Source organism: Oncorhynchus gorbuscha, linkage group LG24 (genome assembly GCF_021184085.1).
Source record: "Oncorhynchus gorbuscha isolate QuinsamMale2020 ecotype Even-year linkage group LG24, OgorEven_v1.0, whole genome shotgun sequence".
Taxonomy (NCBI): domain Eukaryota; kingdom Metazoa; phylum Chordata; class Actinopteri; order Salmoniformes; family Salmonidae; genus Oncorhynchus; species Oncorhynchus gorbuscha.
Genome location: NC_060196.1, coordinates 60,004,104 through 60,031,473, shown reverse-complemented (window position 1 = coordinate 60,031,473; position 27,370 = coordinate 60,004,104).

Here is a 27,370-nt window from a genome sequence, read left to right as displayed (position 1 = left end):
TGTTTAGTGAGTCCTCCAGATCAGAGGCAGTAGGGATGACCAGGGATGTTCTCTGTTTAGTGAGTCCTCCAGATCAGAGGCTGTAGAGATGACCAGGGATGTTCTCTGTTTAGTGAGTCCTCCAGATCAGAGGCAGTAGGGATGACCAGGGATGTTCTCTGTTTAGTGAGTCCTCCAGATCAGAGGCAGTAGGGATGACCAGGGATGTTCTCTGTTTAGTGAGTCTACCAGATCAGATGCACTAGGGATGACCAGGGATGTTCTCTGTTTAGTGAGTCCTCCAGATCAGAGGCAGTAGGGATGACCAGGGATGTTCTCTGTTTAGTGAGTCCTCCAGATCAGAGGCAGTAGGGATGACCAGGGATGTTCTCTGTTTAGTGAGTCCTCCAGATCAGAGGCAGTAGGGATGACCAGGGATGTTCTCTGTTTAGTGAGTCCTCCAGATCAGAGGCAGTAGGGATGACCAGGGATGTTCTCTGTTTAGTGAGTCTGCCAGATCAGAGGCAGTAGGGATGACCAGGGATGTTCTCTGTTTAGTGAGTCCTCCAGATCAGAGGCAGTAGGGATGACCAGGGATGTTCTCTGTTTAGTGAGTCTGCCAGATCAGAGGCAGTAGGGATGACCAGGGATGTTCTATGTTTAGTGAGTCTGCCAGACCAGATGCAGTAGGGATGACCAGGGATGTTCTCTGTTTAGTGAGTCTGCCAGATCAGAGGCAGTAGGGATGACCAGGGATGTTCTCTGTTTAGTGAGTCTGCCAGATCAGAGACAGTAGGGATGACCAGGGATGTTCTCTGTTTAGTGAGTCTGCCAGATCAGATGCACTAGGGATGACCAGGGATGTTCTCTGTTTAGTGAGTCTACCAGATCAGATGCACTAGGGATGACCAGGGATGTTCTCTGTTTAGTGAGTCCTCCAGATCAGATGCAGTACTGATGAACAGGGATGTTCTCTGTTTAGTGAGTCTACCAGATCAGATGCACTAGGGATGCAGAATTGCCACTTTTGGATAAATAGCGTGCCCAATTTCAACTGTGATTTAATGACAGTTTGAATTTTATAGTATTTTATTTGAATCTGGTGCTCTGCATTTTCCCTGGCAATTGGCCAGTTGAGACATTTGCGTCCCTCCTATCCCAAACTACTTTACCCCACTGCGTTCTGATATGAACAGCACAGAACCAGGGGAACCAGAGAAACAAACACTCTGATATGCAGCATCCACTGGGTAAAAACTGGGTAAATCAATGTTGCTTCAACGTCATTTCAACAACAACAAAAATGAAATGTGAGTATGCTGAACCAACGTCAACTAAACGGGAGTATGCTGAACCAACGTCAACTAAATGGGAGTATGCTGAATCAACGTCAACTAAACGTGAGTACGCTGAATCAACGTCAACTAAATGGGAGTATGCTGAATCAACGTCAACTAAATGTGAGTATGCTGAATCAACGTCAACTAAATGTGAGTACGCTGAATCAACGTCAACTAGATGTGAGTACGCTGAATCAACGTCAACTAAATGTGAGTACGCTGAATCAACGTCAACTAAATGTGAGTACGCTGAATCAACGTCAACTAAATGTGAGTACGCTGAATCAACGTCAACTAAATGTGAGTACGCTGAATCAACGTCAACTAAATGTGAGTACGCTGAATCAACGTCAACTGAATGTGAGTACGCTGAATCAACGTCAACTAAATGTGAGTACGCTGAATCAACGTCAACTAAATGTGAGTATGCTGAATCAACGTCAACTAAATGTGAGTACGCTGAATCAACGTCAACTAAATGTGAGTACGCTGAATCAACGTCAACTAAATGTGAGTACGCTGAATCAACGTCAACTAAATGTGAGTACGCTGAATCAACGTCAACTAAATGTGAGTACGCTGAATCAACGTCAACTAAATGTGAGTATGCTGAATCAACGTCAACTAAATGTGAGTACGCTGAATCAACGTCAACTAAACGTGAGTATGCTGAATCAACGTCAACTAAATGTGAGTACGCTGAATCAACGTCAACTAAATGGGAGTCTGCTGAATCAACGTCAACTAAATGTGAGTATGCTGAATCAACGTCAACTAAATGTGAGTACGCTGAATCAACGTCAACTAAATGTGAGTATGCTGAATCAACGTCAACTAAATGTGAGTACGCTGAATCAACGTCAACTAAATGTGAGTACGCTGAATCAACGTCAACTAAATGGGAGTACGCTGAATCAACGTCAACTAAATGTGAGTACGCTGAATCAACGTCAACTAAATGTGAGTATGCTGAATCAACGTCAACTAAATGTGAGTACGCTGAATCAACGTCAACTAAATGTGAGTACGCTGAATCAACGTCAACTAAATGTGAGTACGCTGAATCAACGTCAACTAAACGTGAGTATGCTGAATCAACGTCAACTAAATGTGAGTACGCTGAATCAACGTCAACTAAACGTGAGTATGCTGAATCAACGTCAACTAAACGTGAGTAGGCTGAATCAACGTCAACTAAATGTGAGTATGCTGAATCAACGTCAACTAAATGTGAGTACGCTGAATCAACGTCAACTAAATGTGAGTAGGCTGAATCAACGTCAACTAAATGTGAGTACGCTGAATCAACGTCAACTAAACGTGAGTATGCTGAATCAACGTCAACTAAACGTGAGTAGGCTGAATCAACGTCAACTAAATGGGAGTATGCTGAATCAACGTCAACTAAATGTGAGTACGCTGAATCAACGTCAACTAAATGTGAGTAGGCTGAATCAACGTCAACTAAACGTGAGTAGGCTGAATCAACGTCAACTAAATGTGAGTATGCTGAATCAACGTCAACTAAACGTGAGTACGCTGAATCAACGTCAACTAAATGTGAGTATGCTGAATCAACGTCAACTAAACGTGAGTAGGCTGAATCAACGTCAACTAAATGTGAGTAGGCTGAATCAACGTCAACTAAACGTGAGTAGGCTGAATCAACGTCAACTAAATGTGAGTATGCTGAATCAACGTCAACTAAATGTGAGTACGCTGAATCAACGTCAACTAAATGTGAGTATGCTGAATCAACGTCAACTAAACGTGAGTAGGCTGAATCAACGTCAACTAAATGTGAGTAGGCTGAATCAACGTCAACTAAACGTGAGTAGGCTGAATCAACGTCAACTAAATGTGAGTATGCTGAATCAACGTGAGTACGCTGAATCAACGTCAACTAAATGTGAGTACGCTGAATCAACGTCAACTAAATGTGAGTATGCTGAATCAACGTCAACTAAATGTGAGTAGGCTGAATCAACGTCAACTAAATGTGAGTACGCTGAATCAACGTCAACTAAATGTGAGTAGGCTGAATCAACGTCAACTAAATGTGAGTATGCTGAATCAACGTCAACTAAATAAATGCTGAATCAACGTCATGCTGAATCAACGTCAACTAAATGTGAGTATGCTGAATCAACGTGATCTAAAAATGTGAGTACGCTGAATCAACGTCAACTAAATGTGAGTATGCTGAATCAACGTCAATTGGATGGGTTGGATTTGACAAAAGCAATCAGCATATAGTAATTATGTATTTTTTTCATACAACTCTTCACCTAAATCCAATGACATGGTGACGTGTGTTTTGTTGTTTTCACAATGATTTCATTGATCTCAACCAAATGTACACAGACACGTTGTTCTGATGTCTGTGTCCGGGAGGGTGCCAGTGACTGGATGAAAAGAGGAGACTATGGATGCAAAACTACCCTGAAGAGAACTTATTTGAAATAAAGAAAACCTTGAAATGGATCTCTTTTGCTCAGATCATGTGAATTTTCATAATGCTCTGTCATCCTACTAAAGGTGTTTCATCTTGGAAAGAGGCACAGCTCCAGAGTCTATCAGCTCCCCCAGTGTGTGTGTGTGCTGGCGTGTGTGTGTGTGTGTGTGTGTGTGTGTGTGTGTGTGTGTGTGTGTGTGTGTGTGTGTGTGTGTGTGTGTGTGTGTGTGTGTGTGTGTGTGTGTGTGTGTGTGTGTGTGTGTGTGTGTGTGTGTGTCTGGGGAGTTTGAGAAAGGTGGTTGAACACAGTCCATTTGGCTCTGTAGCATGTTTCATGTATCACTGATACATGGCTGAGCTGTTGGGTTAAATTCAAGACTTAACGCTTTGGTTTTAGTTTTCAGTTGAAAATTATGGACTTGTTCTGTTACTAGTGTCACATGTATTTTGTTATAAAGTCATGAAGAAATAGACAACTGGAATAACATTTTTTTTATAATTCATCTACACTTTCCTTTAGATTAGGTATCATTGTATCATATTTATACAATAATAGCATGTCATTAATTTTTACCAGGTATTTGTTTCATATTTCTCACAAAAAATACATGTTATTCATAGATGGATACACATACTATGTTATTCCACTGGTTTGTACAGTACTTTCTTTAAAAGAAAACGAGGGTTAGTTTAATGTAGAGCGTTGCCAAGCATTCTAAGCTGCTTTCCCGGGTTCCTCTGATCACACACTGGTGATTAGCAGCCACACAGCCACCCAACCACCAATTTCCATGGCTGGAGCTCAGAAGCCATTTTGTGCCAGAGGGCTCACGACACGTCAGCTTCCCCAGTCTTTGTGTTCTGAGAGTAACCCCAACTCCTATGGTGAGAAGCAGCCGTAAAGCTCAGGAACCATTTTGTGCCAGAGGGCTTCCAGTGGGTCTGTGGGCTGACAGTTAACATGACCCAACACCTATAGTGAGAAGCAGCCATAAAGCTCAGGAACCATTTTGTGCCAGAGGGCTTCCAGTGGGTCTGTGGGCTGACAGTTAACATGAGGCTGGATGATGCGCAGTGCTTTATCGTTGATTATTGATGGTATTTCATGTTTACCTTCACCTTTAGGCTGGCTCTATACTGTCTGACAGCTGACCTTTAGCTGGAGGGAATTAAAAAGGTCTGTAAGTCTGTTCCTACACACACACACACACACACACACACACACACACACACACACACACACACACACACACACACACACACACACACACACACACACACACACACACACACACACACACACACACACACACACACACACACACACACACACACACACACACACACACACACACACACACACACACACACAGGAAGTCGGTAAATGTACACACACTTAGAGAGAAAGTGGTAGGTCTCTGCAGTCAATAATCGTGTGTGTGTGTGTGTGTGCGTGCATTCGTGTATTGGTGTGGCAAGTGTTTGCATAAATGCATGCGTATGACATAAGTCATTGACAGCCTTAGATATTATATCATCAAAGCTGCAGACGTACTGCAGTTGACAGAGTGGTTGTGTAGCCGACACATAAAAACAGTTTTCAGTCACCAAAGAGGCATTTATGTAAAGTCACTGGGGATCTGAGACCGACAGCAAAACCAATGGTTATTTATGAAGCCTTTTAAAAGCAACAAGAGCTCATAGTTTCTCTTCAAAATGCAACGTATTATAGACGAATGTCTACGTGGTTTATTCCACATGGTTCAAGGTTTAAAACAGAAACAACTCAAAGGGTTAAGTTGGGTTAAGTTAAGTTGGGTTAAATTGGGTTAAGTTGGGTTAAGTTAAGTTGGGTTAAGTTAAGTTGGGTTAAGTTAAGTTGGGTTAAGTTAAGTTAAGTTAAATTAAGTTGGGTTAAGTTGGGTTAAATTAAGTTGGGTTAAGTTATTCATTCCGGTTAGGGATATGGTTTTGGGGAAGGCTTAATTAAAGCTGACCTTCCTTCACTCACCAATTATTCATTGTAAATAAGATTTTTTAAATTCTTAATAAACTGACTTGTCTCGTTAAATAAAGGTTAAAAATAAAATGTGTTTCTTCCGGTGCTCATTAATAAGAAATGCAGAAACCCAAACGAGAGTAGTCTTCGGGATGTGCTTTAATGTGAGAGTTTCTTGGGTGTGTCCTTGCAATTCAATCACAATAAAACAAACAAGGGCAGTGGTGAGTAACTTAGTGACAGCGAGGTAAGGTACACTAGCTTTGCTGTGGAGAGAAGTTTTGAAGTTGAGGACTTCTTCTCCCTCTCCTGACTGACTCGCCATCTCAAGATAATCTGCTAATTCAGTTCTATGTGTAGGCTAAAGTCTGCGCTGACCTTGTGTTTAGCCAACCTGACAGCAGATAGCTAGCCAGTAAACATAGCTTGAGGATAGCTACAGCTGGCTAGCCTATCTAGCTAGCTGACATTTCTCTGTCAAATCACAGTTATGCCAAGATAGCAAGAAGTACCCGTGTCTGGAATGGGTTTGATGATACACTTGTTCTACAACACCTGGCAATGAAATTAGCTTGCAACTCGAAGTGTTATCGTGTCACATAAAGACATGTTACCATGGAACTCCGATGTCAACACAGTTTTATATAGTTAACTGGCAAGTTTTGTCTCATCTCATATCTCCTTATGTCCACTGTTAGATCTTTCCCGGGGGACAAATCCCAGAACTAATATCCCTGCAGGTGTAGGTAGGCCAAATGTGGAAATTGCACAAACATGGCCAGTTTGAGCGTAGATACATTTTATCAACAGACAAATCGATGGGTGTGTTCGTGTTACAAGACAAAACATTTTCTGCTGTAAACAGGCTATCGTATTAATTTGTTTATGAAGGCAGTATGCCTACACTTTACCTAGTAAATTACATTAAGTTATGTGTAGAGGGAACCACAAATAGCACACAGAACACAGAAATCTTATGGTAGAACTTCAGCCGTCCGAGAAGTAACATGGCATTCAGTTATATTTCTTTGGTCTAGTCTATGGCTTTTGTCTGTCTAACCACACTGACATGGACAGCTCTCTGGGTGAGGTTCTGTCTAACCACACTGACATGTACAGCTCTCTGGGTGAGGTTCTGTCTAACCACACTGACATGTACAGCTCTCTGGGTGAGGTTCTGTCTAACACACTGACATGTACAGCTCTCTGGGTGAGGTTCTGTCTAACACACTGACATGTACAGCTCTCTGGGTGAGGTTCTGTCTAACACACTGACATGGACAGCTCTCTGGGTGAGGTTCTGTCTAACACACTGACATGGACAGCTAAGGTTCTGTCTAACACACTGACATGGACAGCTCTCTGGGTGAGGTTCTGTCTAACACACTGACATGGACAGCTCTCTGGGTGAGGTTCTGTCTAACACACTGACATGGACAGCTCTCTGGGTGAGGTTCTGTCTAACACACTGACATGTACAGCTCTCTGGGTGAGGTTCTGTCTAACCACACTGACATGTATAGCTCTCTGGGTGAGGTTCTGTCTAACACACTGACATGGACAGCTCTCTGGGTGAGGTTCTGTCTGTCTAACCACACTGACATGTACAGCTCTCTGGGTGAGGGTCTGTCTAACACACTGACATGTATAGCTCTCTGGGTGAGGTTCTGTCTGTCTAACACACTGACATGTACAGCTCTCTGGGTGAGGTTCTGTCTAACACACTGACATGTACAGCTCTCTGGGTGAGGTTCTGTCTAACCACACTGACATGTATAGCTCTCTGGGTGAGGTTCTGTCTAACCACACTGACATGTATAGCTCTCTGGGTGAGGTTCTGTCTAACCACACTGACATGTACAGCTCTCTGGGTGAGGTTCTGTCTAACCACACTGACATGTATAGCTCTCTAGGTGAGGTTCTGTCTAACCACACTGACATGTACAGCTCTCTGGGTGAGGTTCTGTCTAACACACTGACATGTACAGCTCTCTGGGTGAGGTTCTGTCTAACACACTGACATGTATAGCTCTCTGGGTGAGGTTCTGTCTAACCACACTGACATGTACAGCTCTCTGGGTGAGGTTCTGTCTGTCTAACCACACTGACATGTACAGCTCTCTGGGTGAGGTTCTGTCTAACCACACTGACATGTACAGCTCTCTGGGTGAGGTTCTGTCTAACACACTGACATGTATAGCTCTCTGGGTGAGGTTCTGTCTAACACACTGACATGTACAGCTCTCTGGGTGAGGTTCTGTCTAACACACTGACATGTACAGCTCTCTGGGTGAGGTTCTGTCTAACACACTGACATGTATAGCTCTCTGGGTGAGGTTCTGTCTAACCACACTGACATGTACAGCTCTCTGGGTGAGGTTCTGTCTGTCTAACCACACTGACATGTACAGCTCTCTGGGTGAGGTTCTGTCTAACACACTGACATGTACAGCTCTCTGGGTGAGGTTCTGTCTAACACACTGACATGTACAGCTCTCTGGGTGAGGTTCTGTCTAACCACACTGACATGTACAGCTCTCTGGGTGAGGTTCTGTCTAACCACACTGACATGTACAGCTCTCTGGGTGAGGTTCTGTCTTCAAGTCTCTCGTGTGTGATGAAATCTCTTCCATCTATGTGGTGTTTTACATGTTATGGACAGGTGGCAGTTGGGTGGCAGTCGGGTGGCAGGTGGGTGGAAGTCGGGCGACAGGTGGGTGGAAGCCGGGTGACAGGTGGGTGGAAGTCGGGCGATAGGTGGGTGGAAGTCGGGCGACAGGTGGGTGGAAGCCGTGTGACAGGTGGGTGGAAGCCGGGCGACAGGTGGGTGGAAGTCGGGCGGCAGGTGGGTGGAAGTCGGGCGGCAGGTGGGTGGAAGTCGGGCGACAGGTGGGCGGCAGGCAGGTGACAGGTGGGTGGAAGTCGGGTGGCAGGTGGGTGGCAGGTGGGCGGCAGGCAGGTGGAAGTCGGGCGGCAGGTGGGTGGAAGGCAGGTGACAGGTGGGTGGAAGTCGGGTGGCAGGTGGTTGTCAGGTGGGTGGCAGGTGGGTGGAAGTCGGGCGGCAGGTGGGTGGAAGGCAGGTGACAGGTGGGTGGAAGTCGGGTGGCAGGTGGTTGTCAGGTGGGTGGCAGGTGGGTGGAAGTCGGGTGGCAGGTGGTTGTCAGGTGGGTGGCAGGTGGGTGGAAGTCGGGCGGCAGGTGGGCGGCAGGCAGGCGGCAGGTGGGTGGAAGTCGGGCGGCAGGTGGGTGGAAGTCGGGCGGCAGGTGGGTGGAAGTCGGGCGGCAGGTGGGTGGAAGTCGGGCGGCAGGTGGGTGGAAGTCGGGCGGCATGTGGGTGGAAGTCGGGCAGCAGGTGGATGGAAGTCGGGCGGGATGTCGATGGAAGTTGGGTGGCAGGTGGTTGTCAGGTGGGTGGCAGGTGGGTGGCAGGTGGGTGGCAGGTGGGTGGCAGCAGGGGTTGAGTGCATGGCAAACCATCCTGGATAAGACAGTTTGCCTCAACCCATGTGTCCCAAAGGCAGTTTATTAAAATGAATACACTCAGATGTGAGATGCAGGAAGATGTTACTCTTCTCATACCACTGACCCGGCTTCCTCTGACCCGGCGTCCTCTGACCCGGCTTCCTCTGACCCGGCTTCCTCTGACCCGGCTTCCTCTGACCCGGCTTCCTCTGACCTGGCTTCCTCTGACCCGGCTGACCCGGCTTCCTCTGACCCGGCTTCCTCTGACCCGGCGTCCTCTGGCCCGGCGTCCTCTGGCCCGGTTTCCTCCAGGAGGAATAAGAGACAAGTGCCATTGCTGAACTTCTGTAGATATTCTGTAGTGTTGATAACTATGAAGTGTACCAGTTCCATGTCGAATAAACCATCACCATTTACATCATACTGTAGAAGCAGTGTTCTGCTAATATAAAACAGTGTACAACTATTACACTGGTCTTTCATCTTCTATTGCCATTCACAGCTGATACAAATATTGTATTTATCAGCATTGTGTCTGTTTGTACGTGTTAGTTTTTTATTTTACCTTTCTTTAACCTGTTAGTCCTATAGGGGCAGTATTTCATTTTTGGATAAAAACACGTGCCCGTTTTAAGCGCAATATTTTGTCACTGAGCCCTCTCCTGTACTCCCTGTTCACCCACGACTGCGTGGCCACGCACGCCTCCAACTCAATCATCAAGTTTGCGGATGACACAACAGTGGTAGGCTTGATTACCAACAACGACGAGACGGCCTACAGGGTGAGGGCCCTCGGAGTGTGGTGTCAGGAAAATAACCTCACACTCAATGTCAACAAAACTAAGGAGATGATTGTGGACTTCAGGAAACAGCAGAGGGAACACCCCCCTATCCACATCGATGGAACAGTATTGGAGAGGGTAGCAAGTTTTAAGTTCCTCGGCATACACATCACAGACAAACTGAATTGGTCCACCCACACAGAGAGTATCGTGAAGAAGGCGCAGCAGCGCCTCTTCAACCTCAGGAGGCTGAAGAAATTTGGCTTGTCACCAAAAGCACTCACAAACTTCTACAGATGCACAATCGAGAGCATCCTGGCGGGCTGTATCACCGCCTGGTACGGCAACTGCTCCGCCCTCAACCGTAAGGCTCTCCAGAGGGTAGTGAGGTCTGCACAACGCATCACCGGGGGCAAACTACCTGCCCTCCAGGACACCTACACCACCCGATGTTACAGGAAGGCCATAAAGATCAAGGACATCAACCACCCGAACCACTGCCTGTTCACCCCGCTATCATCCAGAAGGCGAGGTCAGTACAGGTGCATCAAAGCTGGGACCGAGAGACTGAAAAACAGCTTCTATCTCAAGGCCATCAGACTGTTAAACAGCCACCACTAACATTGAATGGCTGCTGCCAACACACTGTCATTGACACTGACCCAACTCCAGCCACTTTAATAATGGGAATTGATGGGAAATGATGTAAATATATCACTAGCCACTTTAAACAATGCTACCTTATATAATGTTACTTACCCTACATTATTCATCTCATATGCATACGTATATACTGTACTCTACATCATCGACTGCATCATTATGTAATACATGTATCACTAGCCACTTTAACTATGCCACTTGGTTTACTTTGTCTACATACTCATCTCATATGTATATACTGTACTCGATACCATCTACTGTATGCTACTCTGTACCATCACTCATTCATATATCCTTATGTACATATTCTTTATCCCCTTACACTGTGTATAAGACAGTAGTTTTGTAATTGTTAGTTAGATTACTTGTTGGTTATCACTGCATTGTCGGAACTAGAAGCACAAGCATTTCGCTACACTCGCATTAACATCTGCTAACCATGTGTATGTGACAAATACAATTTGATTTGATTTGAGTCAGTGCCACCCGGTGAGGTTAGCATAGAGCTAACGTCTGCCATGTTATCTGATGGGACAAGCTACAATTTAGCGTTCTGTCGAGTGCGAGTAAAATCGATCATTTTAATCGGCTGATAGAATACATTTTAAAGGTTGCTTATGTTCGAAAGTACAGGCTGCAAAAAAATAACATAAATTCATAGAAACACCTTTTTTTTTTTTACATAAACACCTACAGCCCTAGGCCTGGCAGCCGGTAACACTAGCCCTCCTGTAGTGTCCAGAGAGGAATATAAAGGCATACAAACGCCTTGAGTGTCAGCCTTGGCTGAGGGAGCAGAGGAGACAGATGGGCCCTGGACTGGACTGTTAGCCTCTGATAGATGGCCAGATAGGTCTCAGTGGCCACACACACACACAGGTGCAAAAGACACACACACACACACACACACACACACACACACACACACACACACACACACACACACACACACACACACACACACACACACACACACACACACACACACACACACACACACACACACACACACACACACACACACACACACACACACACACACACACACACACACACACACACACACATCCTGCTAGGCATCCTGCTATAGCCATATCCATCTCTCTCTCTATTACTGAATAGACAGGCCTGTTCTGTCCCCAGGGCCTCATATCCATCTCTCTCTCTATAACTGAATAGACAGGCCTGTTCTGTCCTCAGGGCTTCATATCCACCTCCCTCTCTATAACTGAATAGACAGGCCTGTTCTGTCCTCAGGGCCTCATATCCACCTCCCTCTCTATAACTGAATAGACAGGCCTGTTCTGTCCCCAGGGCCTCATATCCATCTCTCTCTCTCTATAACTGAATAGACAGGCCTGTTCTGTCCTCAGGGCCTCATATCCACCTCCCTCTCTATAACTGAATAGACAGGCCTGTTCTGTCCTCAGGGCCTCATATCCACCTCCCTCTCTATAACTGAATAGACAGGCCTGTTCTGGCTTCAGGGTTGTGTAGTACACTGGCCTGTGTGCTTTTGTTAGGCATCTTCTACACTGGCCACAGACTGACTTACTGGCCACAGTGAAGACATCCCAGATAGAGAGAGGAGATCAAAATGGCTGCCAGGGATAAGAAAGGGAGGGTGTTGGGAGTCAGAAAGACAGAAAAGGTGTTTAATTTTCTCCCTGGAGAGAGTGATGAGAGATGGATGGGTTAGGGCTAGGAGTTAGAGTTAGGTTTAGAGGTTAGGTTTAGGGGTCAGGGATTAGGGTTAGGTTAGGAGTTAGGGGTTGGGGTTAGGTTTAGGGGATAGGTTTATGGGTCAGGGGTTAGGGTTAGGTTAGGAGTTAGGGGTTGGGGTTAGGTTTAGGGGATAGGTTTATGGGTCAGGGGTTAGGGTTAGGTTAGGAGTTAGGGGTTGGAGTTAGGTTTAGGGGTTATGGTTAGGGGTTTAACCCTAACCTGAGCTGAACAGAAGGAGAATTATGAGAAAGGAATAACTGATGAGCACCTCACCTGATGTGAACTACTTTAACTGACATGGTCTTATTCACAAGCTGACAGGTAGTAGTGAAGAGAAGTGGTGATATGAAACAGTAGTGTGAGACTGCCGTAACCACGCCCCCTCCTGCCCCATGTGATATGAAACAGTAGTGGGAGAATGCCGTCACCACGCCCCCTCCTGCCCCATGTGATATGAAACAGTAGTGGGAGAATGCCGTAACCACGCCCCCTCCTGCCCCATGTGATATGAAACAGTAGTGGGAGAATGCCGTAACCACGCCCACTCCTGCCCCATGTGATATGAAACAGTAGTGGGAGAATGCCGTAACCACGCCCCCTCCTGACCCATGTGATTTGAAACAGTAGTGGGAGAATGCCGTAACCACGCCCCCTCCTGCCCCATGAGATATGAAACAGTAGTGGGAGAATGCCGTAACCACGCCCCCTCCTGCCCCATGTGATATGAAACAGTAGTGGGATAATGCCGTAGCCACGCCCCCTCCTGCCCCATGTGATATGAAACAGTAGTGGGAGAATGCCGTATCCACGCCCCCTCCTGCCCCATGTGATTTGAAACAGTAGTGGGAGAATGCCGTAACCACGCCCCCTCCTGCCCCATGTGATTTGAAACAGTAGTGGGAGAATGCCGTAACCACGCCCCCTCCTGCCCCATGTGATATGAGACAGTAGTGTGAAAATGCCGTAACCACGCCCCCTCCTGCCCCATGTGACATGAAACAGTAGTGGGAGAATGCCGTAGCCACGCCCCCTCCTGCCCCAAGTGATATGAAACAGTAGTGGGATAATGCCGTAGCCAGTGGTAAACTGAGGAGAGTAGGAAAAGAGTTAAAAGTGTTTATGAGATATTCAGACTGGCTTGGTGATTGTCACTCTCCTGTCCGCCCTTTCAACCCCTTCTGCCTTACTGTTTTCTACTTTCTCTTCTTCTATGTGTCAGGTGATGGGGTGATGGAGATGGGGAGATGCCTGAGTGTGTGTGTGTCTCTGGTTGTTTACCTCAGACCTGTCACTGTCGTCATGGCGGCAGTCTATCTGGAAGACACCCAATCGAAAAACACGGTGTTGCACTCCACCACACTCACACACACCACAGAATGTAAAACAGCCCAGTCCAAGCCCCAGGGACATGTGGATGTGTGAGAGGGAGAGGGAGAGAGAGTCAGAGAGAGAGGCAGAGAGAGAGAGAGTGACAGAGAGAGAGTGACAGAGAGAGAGTGACAGAGAGAGAGAGAGAGACAGAGAGAGAGAGACAAAGAGAGAGAGACAAAGAGAGAGAGAGAGAGAGAGAGAGAGAGAGAGAGAGAGAGCAGAGAGGCGGAGAGAGAGAGAGAGAGAGAGAGAGAGAGAGAGAGAGAGAGAGAGAGAGAGAGACATAGAGATAGAGAGACATATAGAGAGACAGAGAGACAGAGAGACAGAGAGACAGATGATGGTATCCTTAATTAAATTACAAAATATACTGACCACAAATTCTAATTGGCTATAATGAAACATTTTAACATCATCCTCAGCTCTGGCATCTTCCCCAATATTTGGAGCCAAGGACCGATCACCCCAATCCACAAATGTGGAGACAAATTTGACCCCAATAACTACCGTGGGATATGCGTCAACAGTAACCTTGGGAAAAATCCTCTGCATTAACAAGAATTTAAGCTTTCTGCCAATATCAGATATGTCTATGTCCCGGGAAATGTTCTTGTTACTTACAACCTCATGCTAATCGCATTAGCCTACATTAGCTCATCCATCCCGTGGAAGGGACACCGATCCTGAAGACGTTTTAGTAGACTTGTACATATCCTCAGTGAAAACAACTGTACTGAGCCAATGTCAAATTGCATTTTACAAAAAAAAAAAACATACGACAGACCACGTATTCACCCTGCACACCCTAATTGCCAAAACAAACAAACCAAAACAAAGGCAAAGTTTTCTCATCCGTTGTTGATTTCAAAAAAAGCTTTTACTCAATTTGGCATGGAAACCGTGTGTGGTTAAAATTAGACTAATTATCAAAATCCAGAAAAGAGACGTTAAATTCTATAACCACCTAAAAGGAAGCGATTCCTAAACCTTCACTGTTGAAGTCCTTGAGCTGTATTCACAAACAGCAACACAATTAATAAGAATAACAACTAAAATAATAAGCCAACTTGACAAATTGGAAAAAATTAACAAAAGAACACAGCAAACTATAATTCTATTTGGCAGTAAACAAACAGTGGCAGAATATTTGACACATGGATATTTTGATATTTGTGACTGACCCAAAATGAAGGAAAGCTTTAACAATGTGCCGAGTCAGTGAGCATAGCATTGCAATTGAGAGGCTGCCATAGCTAGACCAAGAGAAGACAGGCTATGTGCTCACTGCCCACAAAATGAGGTGGATACTGAGCTGCACTTCCTAACAAACGTATGTCCATATTAGATATTTCCCTCAGATTACACAGTCCCACCAAGAATTCTAAAACAAATCCAATTTTGATAAACTCCCATATCTACTGGGTGAAATACCACAGTGTGACATCACATCAGCAAGATTTGTGACCTGTTGCCACAAAAAAAGGGCAACCAGTGAAGAACAAACACCATTGTAAATACAACCCATATTTATGTTGATTTATTTTCCCTTTTGTACTTTAACTATTTGCACTTGTGTAGTGTTAAATGTGTTTTTTTTCTTCACTTTTGTCTTTTTATCTATTCCACCTGCTTTGGCAGGTAAACATATATCTTTCCCATACCAACGAGGCCCTTTGAAATGAATGTGTGTGTGTGTGTGTGTGTGTGTGTGTGTGTGTGTGTGTGTGTGTGTGTGTGTGTGTGTGTGTGTGTGTGTGTGTGTGTGTGTGTGTGTGTGTGTGTGTGTGTGTGTGTGTGTGTGTGTGTGTGTGTGTGTGTGTGTGTGTGTGTGTGTGTGTGTGTGTGAGAGAGCTGGGGAAAGAGAGCTGGGGAAAGAGAGCTGGAGAAAGAGAGCTGGGGAGCGAGAGAGTGAGAGAGAGAGAGAGAGAGAGCGAGAGAGTGAGAGAGAGAGAGCGAGAGAGCGAGAGAGAGAGAGCGAGAGAGAGAGAGAGAGAGCTGGGGAGTGAGAGAGGGAGAGAGCTGGGGAGCGAGAGAGAAAGAGAGAGAGCTGGGGAGCGAGAGAGAGAGAGAGAGAGAGAGAGCTGGGGAGCGAGAGAGAGAGCTGGGGAGCAAGCGAGAGCGAGAGAGAGAGAGAGAGAGAGAGAGAGAGAGAGAGAGAGAGAGAGAGAGAGAGAGCTGAGGAGCGAGCGAGAGAGAGACAGAGAAACAGAGAGAGAGAGACAGAGAGAGACAGAGATACAGAGAGACAGAGAGAGACCAACAAAATTGGCTGAAAATCAATAAGATTTCCACTCCTCTCCGCTTCTTTCCTCTGCCCTCCCCTCCAGTACCCTCTTCTCTCTATCTCTACCTCTCTCCAGAGTACCAGCCCACAGTAAGGCAGGCCAGGCCTAGTTATCATAATGATACATAGGAGAGCCATCATCCATACAGGAGGATAAACTACAGTGAGTGTATGGACCATTAGTCCCAGTCATGCCTGGTGTTGCACGTCACATAGAGGGACTGTCATTAGGACTCAGATTAGCCTAGCTAGCGTTAGGCCTGCAGACACTGGCGTTAGGCCTGGAGACACTGGCGTTAGGCCTGCAGACACTGGCGTTAGGCCTGCAGACACTGGCGTTAGGCCTAGAGACACTGGCGTTAGGCCTAGAGACACTGGCGTAAGGCCTGGAGACACTGGCGTTAGGCCTGCAGACACTGGCGTTAGAACTGCAGACACTGGTGTTAGGCCTGCAGACATGGGCGTTAGGCCTAGAGACACTGGCGTAAGGCCTAGAGACACTGGCGTTAGGCCTGGAGACACTGGCGTTAGGCCTGGAGACACTGGCGTTAGGCCTGGAGACACTGGCGTTAGGCCTGCAGACACTGGCGTTAGGCCTGCAGACACTGGCGTTAGGCCTGCAGACACTGGCGTTAGGCCTGCAGACACTGGCGTTAGGCCTGCAGACACTGGCGTTAGGCCTGCAGACACTAGCGTTAGGCCTGGAGACACTGGCTTTAGGCCTGGAGACACTGGCTTTAGGCCTGGAGACATTGGCTTTAGGCCTGGAGACACTAGCTTTAGGCCTAGAGACACTGGTTTTAGGCCTGGAGACACTGGCGTTAGGTCTGGAGACACTGGCGTTAGGCCTGGAGACACTGGCGTTAGGTCTGGAGACACTGGCGTTAGGTCTGGAGACACTGGCGTTAGGTCTGGAGACACTGGCGTTAGGCCTGGAGACACTGGCGTTAGATCTGGAGACACTGGCGTTAGGCCTGGAGACACTGGCGTTAGGCCTGGAGACACTGGCGTTAGGCCTAGAGACACTGGCGTTAGGTCTGGAGACACTGGCGTTAGGTCTGGAGACACTGGCGTTAGGCCTAGAGACACTGGCGTTAGGCCTAGAGACACTGGCGTTAGGCCTGGAGACACTGGCGTTAGGCCTGGAGACACTGGCGTTAGGCCTAGAGACACTGGCGTTAGGTCTGGAGACACTGGCGTTAGGTCTGGAGACACTGGCGTTAGGCCTAGAGACACTGGCGTTAGGCCTAGAGACACTGGCGTAAGGCCTGCAGACACTGGCGTTAGGTCTGGAGACACTGGCGTTAGGCCTGGAGACAACTACTGGAGCTCTTCTCTCTTATTCTCTCTGTCATTTTGTTTCTGTCTGTCTGTCTGTCTGTCTGTCTGTCTGTCTGTCTGTCTGTCTGTCTGTCTGTCTGTCTGTCTGTCTGTCTGTCTGTCTGTCTGTCTGTCTGTCTGTCTGTCTGTCTGTCTCTCAACCAGCTTCATCTGGAATTATTTTCCAACAGTCTTGTAGTAGTTCCCACATAAGCTGAGCACTTGTTGGCTGCTTTTCCTTCACTCTGCAGTCCATCTCATCCCAAACCATCTCAATTGGGTTGAGGTCGGGTGATTGTGGAGTTCTGTTCGTCTGATGCAGCAGTCCATCACTCTCCTTATTGGTCAAATAGCCGTTACACAGCCTGGAGGTGTGTTTGGTCATTTTCCTGTTGAATAACAAATGCTAGTTCCACTAAGTGCAAACCAATTGGAATAGCGTATCGCTGCAGAATACTGTGGTAGCCATGCTGGTTAAGTGTGCAGTGTCACCAGCAAAGCACGCCCACACCATCACACCTCCTCCTCCATGCTTCACGGTGGGAACATGTGGAGATCATGCGTTCACCTACTCTGCGTCTGACAAAGACACAGCGGTTGGAACCAAACATCTCAAATTTGGACTCAAAGGACAGATTTTCACCGGTCTAATGTCCATTCCTCGTGTTTCTTGGCCCGAGCAAGTCTTATTTTTTATTGGTGTCCTTTAGTTGTGGTTTCTTTGCAGCAATTTGACCATGAAGTACTGATTCACACAGTCTCCTTTGAACATTTGATATTGAGATGTGTTTGTTACCAGAACTCTGTGGAGCATCTATTTGAGCTGCAATTTTTGAAGCTGGTAATTCTAATGAACATATCTTGTAGAGCAGAGGTAACTCTGGGTCTTCCTTTCCTGTGGTGGTCATCATGAGAGCCAGTTTCATCAAAGAGCTCGAGGGTTTTTGTGACTAAACTTGAAGAAACGTTCAAAGTTCTTGACATTTTCTGGATTGACTGACCTTCATGTCTTAAAGTAATGATGGACTGTCATTTCTCTTTGCTTATTTGAGCTGCTCTTGCCATAATATGGACTTGGTCTTTCACCAAAGAGGGCTATCTTCTGTATATGACCCCTACCTTGTCACAACACAAATTATTGGCTTAAACACATTAAGAAGGACATAAATTCCACAAATTAACTTTTAACAAGGCACACCTGTTAAATGAAATGCATTCCAGTTGACTACCTCATGAAGCTGGTTGAGAGAATGCCAAGAGGGGCGCTAGGGAGCGTGCTACACAGTAGACTTGCTTTGCTAGAGCTCTGCTCAATTTGAAACAAATTCATATTTATCTTAACCTCTCAGCACCTATAACTTCAAACAATGTCTGGCAATATGACCAAGGGAAAAGACACCAAAAGGGGGCGCTAAAACAAGATCATTGGAATGAGAGACAACGAACCAATTTCAACATGGCCGACCCATGAGGAGTTAGCTGAAGATGCCAGCTCCCAAGAGCTCCCCACAGAACCTACTCCATGTGACCTACTGGCTGCTATAAACTCCCTAAGCAAGAAGGTGGACACAAGGTTGGCTGATATCTCAAAGAGTATTGAGACTGAGACGTAGAAGTCCGTCACTGGCCGCGGGCAGCATTAACGCACACATTCATCACTCCTCCCTGCTCCGTTATCAGATAACAATGTGGGTCAACACACAAGTTAACATCCCTGTCTTATTACAGACATGTCACACTTATGTCAATGTTCATATTTAATATAGGCAATATTTATTATATTTATCGATGTTGTGGATGAGCGTGTTGTTTGTTTGTTCTGTTCCTCTCTATCTCTGTAGCTTCCGGGTATGCTGGGTAAGGACCCGAGTTAAGAGAATGGGCTGACTTTGTAGTGCCTGTCCCAAATGACTCATTAATGTAAATGGGCATATTGAAAGACACTGTCAGCAGTGATGTAATTTTGTAAATGTTATGTTGTGATATTGTTTCACAAACGTGTTGCAATGTATATACTGTAGTATGTGTAGTTAAATGGAAAATGTAGGTTTGTATAGGTAATTGCTTAATTAATTAGTGTTAATTGTTCTGAGGGGAGGGGCTAGCCCTACAAAAGGAGCCTCTCTTTCAGTTCATGGAGAGGCCATTTTGGATTGAGCTGTGGATGGGGCAGCATTGTGTTTAGCTGTCCTATAAGGTATATGTTAGATAGCAGTACTGTGGATGGGGCAGCATTGTGTTTAGCTGTCCCATAAGGTATATGTTAGATAGCAGTACTGTGGATGGGGCAGCATTGTGTTTTGCTGTCCCATAAGGTATATGTTAGATAGCAGTACTGTGGATGGGGCAGCATTGTGTTTAGCTGTCCCATAAGGTATATGTTAGATAGCAGTACTGTGGATGGGGCAGCATTGTGTTTTGCTGTCCCATAAGGTATATGTTAGATAGCAGTACTGTGGATGGGGCAGCATTGTGTTTAGCTGTCCCATAAGGTATATGTTTGATGGCAGTACTGTGAATGGGGCAGCATTGTGTTTAGCTGTCCCATAAGGTATATGTTTGATGGCAGTACTGTGAATGGGGCAGCATTGTGTTTAGCTGTCCCATAAGGTATATGTTTGATGGCAGTACTGTGGATGGGGCAGTATTGTGTTTAGCTGTCCCATAAGGTATATGTTTGATGGCAGTACTGTGAATGGGGCAGCATTGTGTTTAGCTGTCCCATAAGGTATATGTTTGATGGCAGTACTGTGGATGGGGCAGCATTGTGTTTAGCTGTCCCATAAGCTATACGTTTGATGGCAGTACTGTTGTTTTTGTTCCAGAATCACTATGTAAATAAACTCCCTGAAGCACAGAAGACCTTTTGAGGCTCCGCCATCTTTTTATTTTGATAGAGGTTATGTTTTCCAGTTTAGCCTTCTGGCCAACTCTACGTGACATAGACTTTGACTGAAACTGTGAAGGCAACTAAGGGCAGGGTACATGAGGTTGAGTAGACGACAGTCGATCACGAGCCCGATTGGAAATGCTCAAATTGCTTTCAAGATGCCAGAACATCCGAATATGTGGGATCCAGGAGGGCACTGAGAAAGGGAAACCCACTGAATTAGTCTGGGAGCTGATACCGGCCCTCCTGGGGAAGGAACACTTCGAAACAGCCATCCGGATCGACCCGCGCACACAGATCACAAGCAACGAATCCGGAATCCGGAATACGCGCCACCAAGGCCATTCCGTGTACTGCTGCACTGTCCCCAGACCAAGGATCTCATCCTCAAGCTGGCTCGTCAAAAGTTCCCCCTTAACTACAACGGAGCCAGGATGTCTCTCTACCCAGGTCTTAAGGAAAGAGTATGATGAGTTCCACAAGAAATGCAGGATGGTCAACATCTGATATTGATTCCTCTTCCCAGCCTGGTGACAGTCGAGGGATCAACGCGTACGTTTGACAACCCAAAAGAGGCAGATCTGTTCATGTCAAGGAACCTCCCTGGCCGAGGATACAGAACTGCTGTGTCAACCGGCTAACTGGCCAAATACAGGTCAGGAATGTGTTTGAATTTCCTGCATGTTCGATCAGAAGATAGGAAATTGGGACTTATAATGATGGGTGTGATGTTGCTTATATAGCATTGTTTAGCCTATCATGCTTAAGTCCACTCACCCCTAAACATGAGAGTTAATTGTTATTAAATATTTGTTTATATGAGGAGTATCTAGACGAGTTAGTTCAGTCTTTATGTCTAGACACCCTAAGGTTTGTGTGTTAGTCAAGGAGTGCTTCAATTGGGGAAGTCACTCAGTAATGGGATGGGAGGGGGGGATGGGCTCTGTGTTTTTTGTTCACTTTTAATACAGGTGGTGTAACCGGTGTGAAATGACTAGCTAGTTAGCGGGGTGCACGCTAATAGCGTTTCAATCGGTGACGTCCTTCACTCTGAGACCTAGAAATAGTTGCTTCCCTTGCTCTGCAAGGGCTGCAGCTTTCGTGGAGTGATGGGGTAACGAAGTTTCATGGGTGTCAGTTGTAGAAAGGTGCAGAGAGTCCCTGGTTGAAGCCCAGGTAGGGGCGAGGAGAGGGACGGAAGCTATACTCTTACATTGGTGTTGTGGTCCCGGATAACTGGTTGCTGCGGAAAAGGAGGAGGTCCATGGGAGGAGAGTGTAACCAGGGTGAAATGGCTAGCAAGTTAGCAGGATGCACGCTAATAGCATTTCAATCGGTGACGACACTCGCTCTGAGACCTTGTTAGTAGTTGTTTCCTTTGCGTTGCTTTTGTGGAACAATGGGTAACAATGCTTTGTGGGAGGCAGTTTGGATGTGTGTGGAGGGTTCCTGGTTCTAGCCCAGGTAGGGGCGAAGAGAGGGACGGAAGCTATACTGTTACAGGTGGCATCCCGCATGGCAGGATGTTTTTATTTTGGGTTTTGTATGACGGCAAAAATTTGCTCGAAAATAAGAAATACCACATTTGATTTATTTAACCAGGAAGGCCAGTTGAGATCAAGTTCTCATTTGCAACTGCGACCTGGACAAGATTCATTTAGCAGATTAACACTGGAGTGATAAATGAGCAGATGATGATGTGCAAGTAGAGATACTGGTGTGCAAAAGAGCGGAAAAGTAAATACTGTTTTAATTGTATGGGGATGAGGTAGGTAGATTGTGTGGACATTTACAGATGGACTATGTTCAGCTGCAGTGATCGGTTAGCTGCTCAGATAGTTGATATTTAAAGTTGGTGAGGGAAATAAGTCTCCAACTTCAGCGATTTTTGCAATTCGTTCCAGTCACTGGCAGCAGAGAACTGGAAGGAAAGGCGGCCAAATGAGGTGTTGGCTTTGGGGATGACCAGTGAGATATATCTGCTGGGATGTGTGCTACGGGTGGGTGTTGTTATCGTGACCAGTGAACTGGGATAAGGCGGATTGTATTTATCATCATTAGTCATTTAGGTCAACATTGGATCATTCAGAGATCCTCACTGAACTTCTGGAGAGAGTTTGCTGCCCTGAAAGGAAAGGGGCTGAATAATTTTGCACGCCCAATTTTTCAGTTTTTGATTTGTTAAAAAAGTTTGAAATATCCAATTAATGTCGTTCCACTTCATGATTGTTTTGTATCTTTATGTTTGATGCCTGAAATGTGGCAAAAGGTCGCAAAGTTCAAGGGAGCCGAATACTTTCGCAAGGCACTGTATACACAGAAAAGAGTCTGCCCGAGAATTGAACCCTGTGGCACCCCCATAGAGACTGCCAGAGGTCCGGACAACATGCCCTCCGATTTGACACACTGAACTCTGTCTGCAAAGTAGTTGGTGAACCAGGCGAATCAGTCGCCAGAAAAACCAAGACTATTGAGTCTGCCGATAAGAATACGGTGATTGACAGAGTCGAAAGCCTTGGCCAAGTCAATGAAGAAGGCTGCACAGTACTGTCTTTTATCGATGGCGGTTATGATATCGTTTAGTACCTTGAGCGTGGCTGAAGTGCACCCATGACTGGCTCCGAAGCCGGATTGCACAGCAGAGAAGGTACGGTGGGATTCGAAATAGTCAGTGATATGTTTATTAACTTGGCTTTCGAAGACTTTAGATAGGCAGGGCAGATTGTATATAGGTCTGTAACAGTTTGGGTCTAGGGTGTCATCTCCTTTGAAGAGGGGGATGACTACGGCAGCTTTCCCAATCTTTAGGGATCTCTGACGATACGGAAGAGAGGTTGAACAGGCTGGTAATAGGGGTTGCAACAATGGCGGCGGATAGTTTTAGAAAGAGAGGGTCCAGATTGTCTAGCCCAGCTGATTTGTACTGGTCCAGGTTTTGCAGCTCTTTCAGAACATCTGCTGTCTGGGTGAAGGAGAAGGTGGGAGGCTTGGGCGAGTAAATGCGGGGCGGCTGTTGGGGGGGAGGGGGTAGGGGTTGATTGACAGTGAGAGACTTATTTCTGGAGAGGTTCATTTTTAAAATTAGAAGTTCAAACTGTTTGGGTTCAGACCTGGAAAGTATGACAGAAGAACATGGCAGGCTCTCTCTGTAGTAGATTGCAACTCCTCCCCCCTTTGGCAGTTCTATCTTGACGGAAAATGTTGTAGCTGGGTAAATAAATCTCAGAATTGTTGGTGGCCTTCCTTCCTAAGCCAGGATTCAGACACGGCAAGGACATCAGGGTTGGCGGAGTGTGCTAAAGCAGTGAGTAAAACAAACTTAGGGAGGAGGCTTCTGATGTTGACATGAATGAAACTAAGGTTTTTTCGATCACAGAAGTCAACAAATGAGGGTGCCTGGGGGAACGCTGGGCCTGCATTTCAGCCCTGCCACAAAAGGACCAGCTGACATCATGTCAGTGATTCTCTCGTTAACACAGAGTGTTGACGAGGACAAGGCTGGAGATTACTTTGTCATGCTGATTGAGTTCGAAAAACAGACTGGAAGCTTCAAAATGAGGTTGGTGCTTGGAATCATTGTTCTTCCTTTGTCAACCATGGTTACCTGCAAGGAAACACGTGCCATCATCATTGCTTTGCACAAAAAGGGCTTCACAGGCAAGGATATTTCTGACAGTAAGATTGCACCTAAATCAAACATTTATCGGATCATCAAGAACTTCAAGGAGAGCGGTTCAATTGTTGTGAAGAAGGCTTCAGGGTGTCCAAGAAAGTTGATTCAGCTGCGGGATCAGGGAACCACCAGTACAGAGCTTGCTCAGGAATGGCAGCAGGCAGGTGTGAGTGCATCTGCATGCACAGTGAGGCGAAGACTTTTGGAGGATGGCCTGGTGTCAAGAAGGGCAGCAAAGAAGCCACCTCTCTCCAGGAAAAACATCAGGGACAGACTGATATTATGCAAAAGGTACAGGGATTGGACTGCTGAGGACTGGGGTAAAGTCATTTTCTCTGATGAATCTCCTTTCCGATTGTTTGGGGCATCCGGAAAAAAGCTTGTCTGGAGAAGACAAGGTGAGCGCTACCAAATCAAATTTTTATTTGTCACATACACATGGTTAGCAGATGTTAATGCGAGTGTAGCGAAATGCGAGTGTAGCGACCATCAGTCCTGTGTCATGCCAACAGTAAAGCATCCTGAGACCATTCATGTGTGGGGTTGCTTCTAAGCTAAGGGAGTGGGCTCACTCAAAATTTTGCCTAAGAACACAGCCATGAATAAAGAATGATACCAACACATCCTCCGAGAGCAACTTCTCCCAACCAGCCAGGAACAGTTTGGTGACGAACAATGCCTTTTCCAGCATGATGGAGAACCTTGCCATAAGGCAAAAGTGATACCTAAGTGGCTCGGGGGAACAAAACATCGATATTTTGGGTCCATGGCCAAGAAACTCCCCAGACCTTAATCCCATTGAGAACTTGTGGTCAATACACAAGAGGTTGGTGGACAAACAAAAACCCACCAATTCTGACAAACTCCAAGCATTGATTATGCAAGAATGGGCTGCCATCAATGTGGCCCAGAAGTTAATTGACAGCATGCCAGGACGGATTGCAGAGGTCTTGAAAAAGAAGGGTCAACACTGCACATATTGTCTCTTTGTATCAACTTCATGTAATTGTCAATAAAACCCTATGAAATGCTTGTAATTATACTTCAGTATTCCATAGTAACATCTGTCAAAAATATATAAAGACACTGAAGCAGCAGACTTTGTGGAAATTAATATTAGTGACATTCTCAAATCTTTTGGCCACGACTTTGGCCACGACTGTACTGGTGGGTCAAACTCCCGCAAACACTGTTTGAGGCTACAGTAATATAGCACTGATCCTGAAAAAAAAAAGAAATTCCATGGAGATGTCATCTTATCGCCCTGTGTCCTTGCTCCCCATAGAAAATAAGGTGTTGACAAAGATATTGGCAAATCGATTGAAAGATCTATTTCTGACCAGACAGGTTTTTATCCCGGGCCGACATATACAGTGACAAGAACTCATGTAAACCCTTTGGAATTTCCTGGATTTCTGCATAAATTGGTCATCAAATTTGATCTTCATCTAAGTCACAACAATAGACACACATGGTGTGCCTAAACTAATAACACACAAATTATATATTTTTCTTGTCTATATTGAAATCATAATTTAAACCTAAATTGTAAAAAGTATGTGAACTCCAAGGCTAATGACTTCTCCAAAAGCTAATTGGAGTCAGGGGTCAGCTAACCTGAAGTCCAACAATGAGATGATGTTGGTTAGAGCTGCCTTGCCCTATAAATAACACTCACAAAATTGAGTTTGCTATTCACGACAAGCATTGCCTGATGTGAAACATGCCTCGAACAAAAGAGATCTCAGAAGACATAAGATTAAGAATTTTTGACTTGCAATTTAGCTGGAAAGGGTTGCAAAAGTATCTATAAAGCCTTGATGTTCATCAGTCCACGGTAAACAAATTGTCTATAAATGGAAATGGAAAGATCAGCACTGTTGCTACTCTCCATAGGAGTGGCCGTCCTGCAAAGATGTCTGCAAGAGCACAGCACAGAATGCTCAATGATGTTAAGAATCCTAGAGTGTCAGCAAAAGACTTACAGAAATCTCTGGAACATGCTAACATCTCTGTTGACAAGTCTACGATACGTAAAACACTAAACAAGTATGGTGTTCATGGGACGACACCACGGAAGAAGCCACAGCTGTCCAAAAAAAAACATTTTTGCACATCTGAAGTTTGCAAAAGTGCACCCGGATGTTCCACAGCTCTTCTGGCAAATATTATGTGGACAGATGAAACTACAGTTGAGTAGTTTGGAAGGAACATACAACACAGTGTGTGGAGAAAAAAGGCACAGCACACCAACTTATGACTCTAATTGTAATACTCTTAGGATCTGGAAACAGATGAGGTATTTTCTTAACATACCTACTGTACACATTGACAGTCCAATTTGCCTGAAGCTTTCCACCCTGTATTGCGAATCACGAATCCCGCTGAAGGTGGTTCCTCTTCCTGTTCGGGCGACGCTCGGCGCTCGGCGCTCGTCGTCACCGGTCTACTAGCTGCCACCGATCCCCTTTTCTGTTTCAATTAGTTTTGTCTGATTAGTTTCACCTGTTTCTTGTTTGGGTTTTGATTTGGGCTATTTAAACCAGGTATGCCCTGCTTTTGTGCGGGATTGTTTTTCTGTGTGTGTGTCTGTGTGTGTGTGTGTGTGTGTGTGTGTGTGTGTGTGTGTGTGTGTGTGTGTGTGTGTGTGTGTGTGTGTGTGTGTGTGTGTGTGTGTGTGTGTGTGTGTGTGTGTGTGTGTGTGTGTGTGTGTGTGTATACTCGTGGACCTTTTTTCTCCGGACTGTTTGGTCCTGGTTTTGGGCTGGTTAAGGTGATGCGCCTTAGTGATTGGCGTTACCGTGGCTTGTTGTTCTGGATTAAAAGATCACGATTGAACTTCCTCTGCTCTCTGCGCCTGACTCCTCCACCCACTACTCCTAGAAGCCGTGACATCATTGGATGGTGTTTTCACAGTGGAGGCGAAAAGGGGTTCAAAACAATTAGTAACTTATACATTTATGCTTAGTTAGCTTCATTTAAACAATTAGAAGCTAAATTTAACATGCCAACAAAACATTTTTTTCAGATTCAGAAATTTCTTCAGGACCCATATCCCACAGTGTGGCATTAAGCCAAATAGTCCTACATTAGACAGCCTGATCCTTGTCAAACCCCATTCAAAATGGTCGTTCTCTAGACTATATGATGTGCTACAGGCCCACATAGAGGCACTATTAAAAGGGCTTGGGAACAAGAACTTGGTTCAGAGATCTCAGATGAGGACTGGGTAGAAGCTCTCAGGAATATAACCCACGGTTCAGTGAATGCCAGACACAACCTTGTACTGTTTAAGGTGATACACAGGTTACATTACTCAAAAGTGAAACTGCATAAAATATTCCCGGACACCTCATCACTGTGTGAGAGGTGCAAGCAGGACGAGGGGACGTTGACCTACTTATTTTGGACATGTCCTTAGTTACATG